We start from the raw sequence: 11,001 nt of genomic DNA on the forward strand, positions 1-11,001 counted from the left end.
TTTGAACTCTTTGAGCCTGTTCTCGAGCCGTGTGCATTCACTGCAAAGGCGCTCAATGAAGACCACCGCAAGCAAAACGCGGGGGACCACCACCGGTTTGCACGTTTGCATAATTTTCAGAGGAGGAGGCAAAATATCTTCGTTTATCTGGGGGAGACCTCTCCGACCTGCCAATTTGCTCGCTCGCTTGCGATCGTTTACGTACATATTGCAAACACTTCTTGGGATCCAACAATAAACCAATAGAAGCTCTATTGTCAAAAAAGAAAATGAATCGATCCTGCATTGATTCTCTATATCAAAGACCTTCAACCTTTTCCAAGATGGGAGCTACTTTTCGTCAATAATTAGCATGAAGGGAACCAAGTTTGATATAAGTCCAGTCAAGTCATATTTATTTGTACAGCCCTTTATCACAAAAGGTCTCAAAGGGCTGCACAGAGCACAACAACAACAGCTATATACAATACCTTTGTGGGAACAGGAATATTTTAAGCTGAATTTTTAAATTCAAACAATAAACTCTAAACAAATTAAACAGAATATTCTGGGCTTGTGAGTACATGGTGGTTTCACAGGTGTGATTTCAAAAAGGCTGAAATCATTTATATACTGAAATAGTGGAACACAGCGCGCTATGACAAAAACAAAACAAAAGTCAGTGAAAAATTCCCCTAATCCCAGCTTTACACCAGTTCTTGCCCTTTTTTCAGACTGAATCCAGCAGGTGATTTAATAAGACTCAATGCCTCCCTACCAATAGTAAATCAGAACACCTCTTAGAACAATGTAGAGACTTTATAACAACTAAATGAACTGGTACACTAAGTAAATACATATACAAATACATTTGGATACATGAATCATCATAAATTGTATTATATACCGCTAAATGATGACTTCATTAGAATACTGATGTGAGGAGTAAAATAATAAAAATGATGTTAGCGGAAAACTTGCAATTATGATTATATACTGTATAGAGTGACACATTTCAATATTAAAAGATTTTCAATTTGAATACATTTACTACTTTAAAAAAAAATCCCCATGTTGTTTCATAACGGAATCGAAATAAGAACTTCAGCATATTTTACTCAAAAATACCATCAACGGGACATTGGTCATCAAAAGCAGGGGTGCCAAACTCAATTGCAGAGTGGGCCAAAACTCAAACCACATCTTTGGTCACGGGCCGTACAGGATATATATTCATTGAAAACACTCAAACCTGACCTTTTTTTAAGCATAAATATGAATTTAAAACGGGTGGCACGGCTGATGGGTGGTGAGCGCGTAGACCCACAGTGCAGAGATTCAGTGTTCAAGTCCAGCTACCAGAGCCTCTCCCCGTGTCCGCATGGGTTACCCAACAGGCACTCCAATTTCCTCCCACATTCCAAAAACATTCATGGCAGGTTAATTGGCCGGTCCAAATTGTCCCTAGGTGCGAATGAGCGAGTGAGTTGTCTGTCTCTCTGTGCCCTGCGACTGGTCGGCAACCAGTTCAGGGACTCCCCTGCCCGCTGCCCAGAGATAGCTGTGATGGGATCCAGCATTCTCCTCTACTGAGGATAAGCGTTGCAGATAATGAATGGATAATGGATGCATTTGAAAAAGTCAGGAATATGATTCCAGGTGCATTCAGGTTTTTCAGCATACTCTGATGTTTTGTCTTGTCTGGCCGTTTTACATTAGCTCCAAAAAGTTTAAACATTTAGAAAGGCTCTGTTTTCCAAATCAACATTTTGCTCTGCCATTGTGAGGGCCTAACATCCACATAATTCACAGCAACAGAAACGTCACCCTGCTTTTCTCCGTTTAGCCTTCCGGTACATCGTGAAAGGTAGAACTTCGCCTAAAGACTCACTATCAATGCACTTGTCGGTCTTGTTTCTCAACTGCCAGACGTGTTGTTTGTCAGTAGATAGTTTTAAAGTTGTCAGTGCTCGTCAGTCCACAGCTAACTCGATTGATGCAAGCGCTGCATTGTGGGATCTGTAATTTGAGAGTTATCAGTGTTTCATAGAGCCAGGGCATTATAGTAAATGTACATATTATATGTCATATATAATTGTACGCTAGGCCAAATGTGGCCCACGGGCCGTGAATTTGAAGCCTATGATCTTAAGTAACAATTTGCATCATTTAACAAAGGGGCAAAATATTTTCATTCGACAGGAGGACCTTTCGACCTGCCATCTCGCTCCCTCGTGGTCGTTTAAGAGCAAACTTTTTCCTTTTAGTGCTCGATGGTCTTCTCATAACTCGGCGGCGGGTCCAATGCGTATTTTAGGCAACAGCGAGGTCTGGATTTCTTCGCCATTGTTCTCATTTAGTTAAAGCATCAACGGCAGATAAAGACGGGCGCCGGTGAAGGGGGTCCAAGTATGTGTGTGTGTGTCTGCTGGTGCAACACGAGGATAATATGCAGTTTGAAGGGCCGGCGAAAGAAAAGCCGAAGGAGCCTGAAGAGGTGTTGAAAGGCGGCAAGGCCAACGCTGAACTGCTCAGTTCATTTTCCGGCTCAGTAGGCGCCGTAATCCATCTTTGGCCAGCTGCTAACAAGATGGAGGCTCAAGTTGACCTCCACAATGACTTAATCAGATTAGGACGCACAAAGATCACATCATGACCCAAGTTCAGCAGCCACCTTGATGACCTTGTGTGGTCCTGTTTTCTGGGGAGGGGCCCTTGTTCAATTGTCATCGACAGTCATTGAGATTGTCTTTTTAATTCAGTCCAAGAAGGATTTCACCGTCCAGAAGTTAGGGCAAACTTAATTCTTTGGGTTTAGAAAAGTAATATTCCCGTTTTTCTTGGAAACAACCGTGCTTCAAAAAATCTATGAAACCCACCCCCAGAAAAAAATCTGCACATTTAGAACCATCTGATCTTCGATGTACCTACTAAGAAAAGAAAAATGTCAGGAACTCACTTGAGGTAGTGGTGAAATATTAAGTCCAAGCCTGTCCAAGCCCAAATTGACACGAATTTTGGCCGGGGTTGGGCCTAAAATGTTAATCATTGAGGTCAAGTCATGCTTCTCTCTTGGTGACCTTTTAAAAAATAAATATAAGTTGGTAAAAACATATACTAAAAGCAATGTGTAGATACTAAGCTAAAAATCAAAAAACAGAAAATTTAATAACTCCTTATGTTCTCTGTGTATTATCCACCCGTCATTGTTCTGCTCTGTCTCTCTTTCTCTATTTCTCTTAAAGCATTACATTATTAAGGATGCACTGCTGCTGCGGCTCATTAATCAAATTTCAACCCGTCAAAATCATGGACAGCCTTGAAATATTCCCGTCAACTTTAACAAAAAAATCGTCACTGATGGAAAATTTTCGGTGAATGTAACCTCTGCAGACACAGAAATATATATGATGCAATTTTGATACAGTCTTGTATAACTTAGATTTAGTTTAAAAAGACAGACTTAGAATTTGTTATCATAGATCACATCTCCTCTGCCTGAGTCCTCACAAATAAAATATGAAATTGAGGGGTTGCTTCGGGCTTCGTGCTGCAAATAAGGTTATATGGTCTGGTTCGGGCAGGGTCAGGCTTTAACACCCGTGAGTTGGGTCGGGCTGGATTTTTTTATGGCAGATCTTACCTCTGACTCAGGGCAGTGTGGACGCAAATTGAAGAAACACATATTAATGCCATAAATTATGATGTTGGCGGGTTAATTGGTGATTTAAAACTGTAGCAAAGCTTTGATGCTAGGTCCTCACAGCAAGGCTTTGATAAGGCTTTGATGCTAGGTCCTTAGCTTGGCCTTTTAGCTTGGCCCTTTGCCATGATCTTTGATTTTTGCAATCCGGAGATGGAATAAGAGCTTACTCTGTCCACTCCACGCATCGGCCCGGTATTGCAGTACATCCGGGAACGGTGCATTCGCAATGATCGCAGCAAGGCTTTAGGGCTAGGACCTTAGCTTGGCCTTTTGGCTGAGAGTAAGTGTCCCGGCTCCTAGGCTTTGTAGCGTATTATGAACTGACCGATAACGGATAATGGATAATGAATAACGAAGATAGAACAATAACCCTTAAAATTTTTAAGAAACTATATTTAATTTTCTCCTCAGAGAAGGTTTCTCAAAATATCCTTTATTAAAACAAATGCTAAATTGCACTAGCGACTTGGCAGGTGAGGACATTTTCAAAAGATAGTTTGCGAAATATTCCAATCACAGATTGAGCTCCAGAGTATTTGGTCGCTCGGTCACTCTGCCATTTTTGTTTGACCAAGTATTTTAAAGTATTTACGTCCTAATTAGCTCAAATTGGGGCATTTTTCTCCCTCCGGCAATTGCTGGAAAACATGCTAAGTGCTGTATAAATGACACGTTTGTATCGCCTCATTCAAACAAGTCTTAAATGTTGGAGGGGGATTACTCAGGGACACACACACGTAGACACACAAAGGATTGTCTCCGGCAGATGGTAGCGCAAACTGCGTCACCTTTGAGAGAAGTTAATTAAGGCGGCCATATTGTTCTGGCTGCGTATTGAGCAATCAAACGAATAGCCGAAAAGGCCATTGAGTTATGAGGCGGGTTCACTTCATTCCCAGACGCTTTCGCCGGCTGCATTCCCACGTTGTCCCAAAACATATGCACACTGCACGCTGCCAGGGAAGACCGGCGACTCGTTTTGTGGTGCACAAGGGAGATTCTTCTACTTTTGACTTTTTATCACATTGCAGTAATATTTGAATATTTTCCTAATATATTACAGGTACTCATTGGGGATGCTACAGGGGTCAGTTTTAGGTCCTAACCTGATCTATTCATATTATTATCCACTGTCTAACTTATTATGCTCAAGAGGGGCCCCGGATGTTAATTTCATACATTTTATGAATGGATGATATAAGAATGAAAAAAATTGTTATGTCTATTAATGTTTTTGTTCCAAGTAAAAATCTGCAGCAACTTCCTAAAAAATGTGGGTGGCGGTTGGGGCACTGGCTCGTTCTAGTAACAAAATGTCCCTGCTTATTGTAAATTTAATTTGCTCCCCTCTATGAATGAGTAGCATCATTAATCATTGGAGATTAAAAATAGAAAAGAGCAAGATAAATAAAAACAATAATAAATAAAACATTTGAAAGGATACAACAATAAATAAGAAAAAAAAAAGAAAAAAAAATGAAACAAATGTTAACGAAGACCTGGAAAAAGAACAAAGAAATAAAAATAAAAATAAACAAATATTCTTTTTGGGGAGCACAGTGGTTCGCGCGTGTGCGGCACAGTTCTGAGGTCATGAGATCGAACCTCTTGTGTTGAGATTGCATGTTCTCCCCGTGCTTGCGTGGGTTTCCTCCTGGCACTCCGGTTTCCTCCCATATTCCAAAGACTTGCATGTCAGGTTAATTGGCTTGTCCAAATTGTCCCTATCTGTGAATGAGCGAGTGACCTGTCTGTCTCTGTGTGTCCTGCGACTGGCTGGCAAGGAGTTCAGGGTGTCCCCTGCCCACTGCCCCAAGATAGCTGGGATGGGCTCCAGCACCCCCGCGACCCTACTGAGGATAAGCGGTGCAGATAATGGATGGATGGATGTATGGATGGAAATATTCTTTTTGAAAGAATAAAGGAGATGAGAAAAATATAAAGAAATAGAATGAAGACAAAAAAGAAATGCAACAAAGTGAAAAAAGAAAAGTATGAGAAAAAAAGAAAAATAATTAAAAGGGAGAAAAAAGAAGAAAAATACATAAAATACAAAAGAAAAGAAAAAAGGAAAGAAAGAAAAATAAAAATATTTGGTGGAATCGGTCTTGATCTAAACATTAAAAATAGAATACATTTAAAATAAAGGGTGTCATGATTACCAATGTGAATCACCTGTGCCTGCTCAATCGGCGCCAACTGCTGCGGGCTCTGATTTGCTCTCTGTCCCGGCGCCCTCTGTTGGCTGCGGCTGCATCGGCTCGCTACAACGGGTCAGGTGCAATCGACATTTCGTTCTGTGTACATTGTTACACAGAATGACAATACAAGGAAATTATTATTATTATTATTATTAAAACCCTGTCCTTTCAATCCCTTGTTGTCAGTCCGTCTGCGAACCTCTGTTTTTACAAAGCAAGCCTTTTCGACCCTGACTCGCACCTGTCCCGTTTTTGTTCCTGTTTGTCTCAGGCTACGCCCCATTTCGACCCTGACCAAATTTGCTCTCCCGTCCCGACTTATGACCTGTTTTTGATCCCGACCACGTCTGCTCTCTCGTCCCGGCTACAACCCGTTTCTGACCCTGACCCGGCTACCAACCAGTTTTTACGTTCCTGACACCGCCATCGCTCGCTAGGGAAGATCCACTTCCGTGTTCGGATCACAATCTGAGTACGAGAGCGACTTCCTTCCCCCGTCCAGCAAACATCGAATCGCGGGCGCTGCCCTTCCTCTTTCTTTTAATAAAAACGTCACGCGAGTTGGTCTCCCTGTGTGCTGGTCGTGACAAAGGGATTGCATTCTTATAAGATAAAAACAAAAAAAAATGATTTGCAGGAAACATGCAACATCCATCATGAACAAATGTATTTCTTCAAAGTCGTTCCTCAGGCTTGCTTTCAGGCTTAAAAATCAGAAACTTAATCTGACTGTTAAACAATGAGATAAAAATTAAATGACTTTTAGCAGCTCATCTAGAAAGTTAATGGCTTTTTAGTGATTGAATATAGAACAATGTACAGTTTATCGGATGAGTTTTTCTTTCAGGGGCAGTGGGGTTTGATTGTGGTAGCGGAAGTGAGGGAGGTATTGAGTGGGGTAATGAAGGGGAGGCATCAACAACGACCGGAGTTGACCTCACTGGAAAAACTTGCGGGAACATGCAGTTTTTGTGGCACTTCAAAGTTTCCGAAAGAAAAGCGAAAGCTGGCCGGCTTTGGATTATGAGAGCGAGGGTCGCTTGAAAGCGCCCGACCTGCTGAGCGCAATATCAAATCGCTCCTTAAGCTTATTGGCGGCCCATGTTGCTTCACATTGCGGGAACTGGCTCGCCGCAAGCCACTTCCGTTTCACTTGAGCATTGCTAATTTTTTATAAACCCTCCGCCGCGTGTGTGCGCACCTCTTTTTGATCATGCCCCCTTACCTTTTATTAGGATATATCAGGGGGGGCATTTGAGTCACTTCCTCTCCAGTTTAATCACCTTTCTGTCCTCTTTCCAATTGCTCTTCAAAGTCAATGTCACTGCACAACAGTTTAAGGAAAAGAACTCAAACACAGTCAAACTTAGCTGCATGCTTTAGATGTTAGCATCTGCTAAACAAATCAAATGAGACATAAATACTGATTTATAATCAATAGTTGTTACAGCTCCTTTCTATGAAAAACTTCAAAAAAACATTTCCATCACCTTCAAGCAGTTTTTTAGTTGTTTATTATTTTGGTACCAAGTGAGCATTATACAGTTGTTTTTTTATATGAGGGAAGATTGTTTTTGTTTTTTTTGAACAACCAGACCCAGGATCATTCACATATGTTTTTGAGATACATGCAGGTGACTATTGTAGCAAATTACCATCGATGATTTTTTGTCATTTCGAGGAATTTTTGCATAATATCTGCACATTTTTCCTAAAACACTTTGGGATACTCAACTTGCAAACTCTAAACCTTAACCCTTACCCTAACCGTAAAGCTAAGCCCTACCCTAACCCTAACCCTAACCCTAACCCTAGCCCTAACCCTAACCCTAACCATTACATTACAAACGCCCAGACACAGAACTAATACAACTCCTAGAAATTAACCTCACTAGGAACGACTTTGAATTCAACAAGGAATTCTACTTACAGATCAGTGGTACAGCCATGGGCAAAAAATTTGCACCTGCCTATGCTAACATCTACATGGTACATTGGGAGGAGACAGCTTTTGAAAAATGCGACAAACTACCCACCAATTACTTTAGATACTTGGATGACATTTGGGGAACATGGACACATAATATAAAGGAATTCCACCGATTCCTACAAATCCTCAACACACACCATAATACAATTAAAGTCAAACATTCCACAAATGACCATCAGATAGATTTTCTAGACACAACCACTTACAAAAGACCCTCATTCACCCAAACACAAACTTTAGACACTAAGGCCTTCTTCAAAGACACAGACACACATGCACTCTTACACAAAAACAGCCTACATCCAAAACACACCTATAGGGGCTTAATAAAATCACAGTTGCTCAGATTCCACAGAATCTGCTCACAAAATACGGACTTTGTAAGGGCTACTCAAACCCTGTTCAAGGCACTGAGACCAAGAGGATACTCAAGATCTTTCCTTAGGCAGGTCCGTAAAACATTTTTAACCACAGGGCAACGAGACACACAGAAAATTATCCCACTAATTAGTACCTACTCAGAATTTAGCCAAGTTGCTAATAGAAAAATTAGACAAAATATAAATCAGACACTACAGAACACAAGCATAATCCAAGATTACAAAATCATCTCAGCCTTTAAAAGAAACAAAAATCTCAAAGATTACTTAGTAAAAAGTAAATTACCAGAAATCAACATAACACAAACGCAGGGACCCACATTCTACAAACAAGCCACCACAGTTAGGAACACCATTACCAAGACAAACTACCTAATTAAACAAAGAATCACTCCCACCACAGAAAACTGTATTTATGTCATAAAATGTAAACACTGTGACATTAAATATATAGGAGAGACAGGAAATTCTATCAGATGTAGATTAGCACAACACATTTACAACATTAAGAACCTTAAACAAAGTAATACACATCTTGTCGCACACTTCATTCGACATGGACTACAGGCATTACAAATATGGGGCCTAGAAACAAATAGCAATTGGACTCAAAAAGACAGACGTAGGGCAGAAAAAGGCTGGATAGGAAAATTAAACACTCTCTTCCCAGATGGACTAAACGAACGCAGGTAAGACAAGAAACACTCCAATTTCCTGAATGGCCAGTGCTAATAAGACTTGGTTTCCCAAGAACCCCAAAAAAAATTTTTGAGGGACCTTGGGAAAGTAAGATTGCCTCAAAAACCTAACCCTAACACTAACACCAACACTAACCCCTAAACCTAAATCTAGCCCTAGCCCTAACCCTAACCCTAACACTTCAGGAAGACCTATCGTCTCAGACTGTGGCAGCGAATCCTACAGGATCGCGGAATACATAGACCACTTTCTCACTCCACTATCCACAAAACATAATAGCTACATTAAAGATACATATGATTTCGTAAACAAAATAAAACAGATTAAAATAACGCAGGAAACAATCTTATTTACCATAGACATAGATAGCCTCTACACAAACATAAACACGGTCGCAGGGTTAACAGCAGTAAAGCGCTGGATGGAAAAATACCCGGACGACAAACGCCCAGACACAGTACTAATACAACTCCTAGAAATTAACCTCACTAGGAACGACTTTGAATTCAACAAGGAATTCTACTTACAGATCAGTGGCACAGCCATGGGTAAAAAGTTTGCACCTGCCTATGCTGACATTTACATGGCGCATTGGGAGGAAACAGCTTTTGAAAAATGCGACAAACTACCCACCAATTATTTTAGGTACTTAGATGACATTTGGGGAACGTGGACACATAGCAAAGAAGAATTTCAAAAATTCATAGAAATGCTCAACACACACCATAGTACAATTACGGTCAAACACTCCACAAATGACCACCAGATAGATTTTCTAGACACAACTACTTATAAGGGACCCTCATTCACTCAAACACAAACTTTAGACACAAAGGTCTTCTTTAAAGACACAGACACACATGCACTCTTACACAAAAACAGCCTTCATCCAAAGCACACCTACAGAGGCTTAATAAAATCACAGTTGCTCAGATTCCACAGAATCTGCTCGCAACGTACGGACTTTGAAAAGGCCACCCAAACCCTTTTCAAGGCACTGCGACCAAGAGGATACTCAAGGTCCTTCCTCAGACAAGTCCGTAAAACATTTTTAACCACAGGGCTACGAGACACGCAGAAAATCATTCCGCTAATTACCACGTACTCAGAATTTAGCCAAATTGCTAATAGAAAAATTAGACAAAATATCAATCAGACACTACAGAACACAGGCATAATTCAAGATTACAAAATCATCCCAGCCTTTAAAAGGAACAAAAACCTCAAAGATTACTTAGTAAAAAGCAAACTACCTGAAATTAACACAATACAAACACAGGCGCCCACATTTTACAAACAAGCCACCACAGTTAGGAACACCATTACAAAAACAAACTACCTGATTAAACAAAGAATCACTCCTACCACAGAAAACTGTATTTATGTCATAAAATGTAAACACTGTGACATTAAATATATAGGAGAGACAGGAAATTCTATCAGATGTAGACTAGCACAACACATTTACAACATTAGGAACCTTAGACAAATTAATACACATCTTGTTGCACACTTCATTCATCATGGGATACAAGCTTTAGAAATATCGGGCCTTCAAACAAATAGCAATTGGACACAAAAAGAAAGACGCTTAGCAGAAAAAGACTGGATAAAAAAACTAAACACTCTCTTTCCTAATGGACTAAACGAACGCAGGTAAGACACACAAAAAAACACTATATTTTCCTGTATGGCGAGTGCTAAAAAATTGGTTTCCCAGGGACCCCCAGAAAAAATTTTTTTTGGGGGACCTTGGGAAAGCAATATTGTTGCAAAAACCTAACCCTAACCCTCTAAACCTAACCCTAACCCTCTAACTCTAACCCTAACCCTAACCCTAACCCTCTAACCCTAACCCTCTAACTCTAACCCTAACCCTCTAACCCTAACCCTCTAACCCTAACCCTCTAACCCTAACCCTCTAACCCTAACCCTCTAACCCTAACCCCCTAACCCCTAACCCCTAACCCCTAACCCTAACCCCTAACCCTAATGGACTACACGAACGCAGGTAAGACACACAAAAAAAAAAAAAAAAAAACGCTA

General features: G+C 40.5%; 1 pseudogene; it reads left to right on the plus strand.

Annotated features, from left to right (window-relative positions):
• Positions 1 to 3,773: 3,773 nt before the first annotated feature.
• Positions 3,774 to 3,911, plus strand: LOC148354919 (U2 spliceosomal RNA; annotated as a pseudogene).
• The last annotated feature ends 7,090 nt before the right edge of the window (positions 3,912 to 11,001 follow it).

The sequence above is a fragment of the Urocampus carinirostris genome, chromosome 12 (assembly GCF_059441175.1).
Source record: "Urocampus carinirostris isolate Australia breed hairy pipefish chromosome 12, RoL_Ucar_1.0, whole genome shotgun sequence".
NCBI classification, from domain to species: domain Eukaryota; kingdom Metazoa; phylum Chordata; class Actinopteri; order Syngnathiformes; family Syngnathidae; genus Urocampus; species Urocampus carinirostris.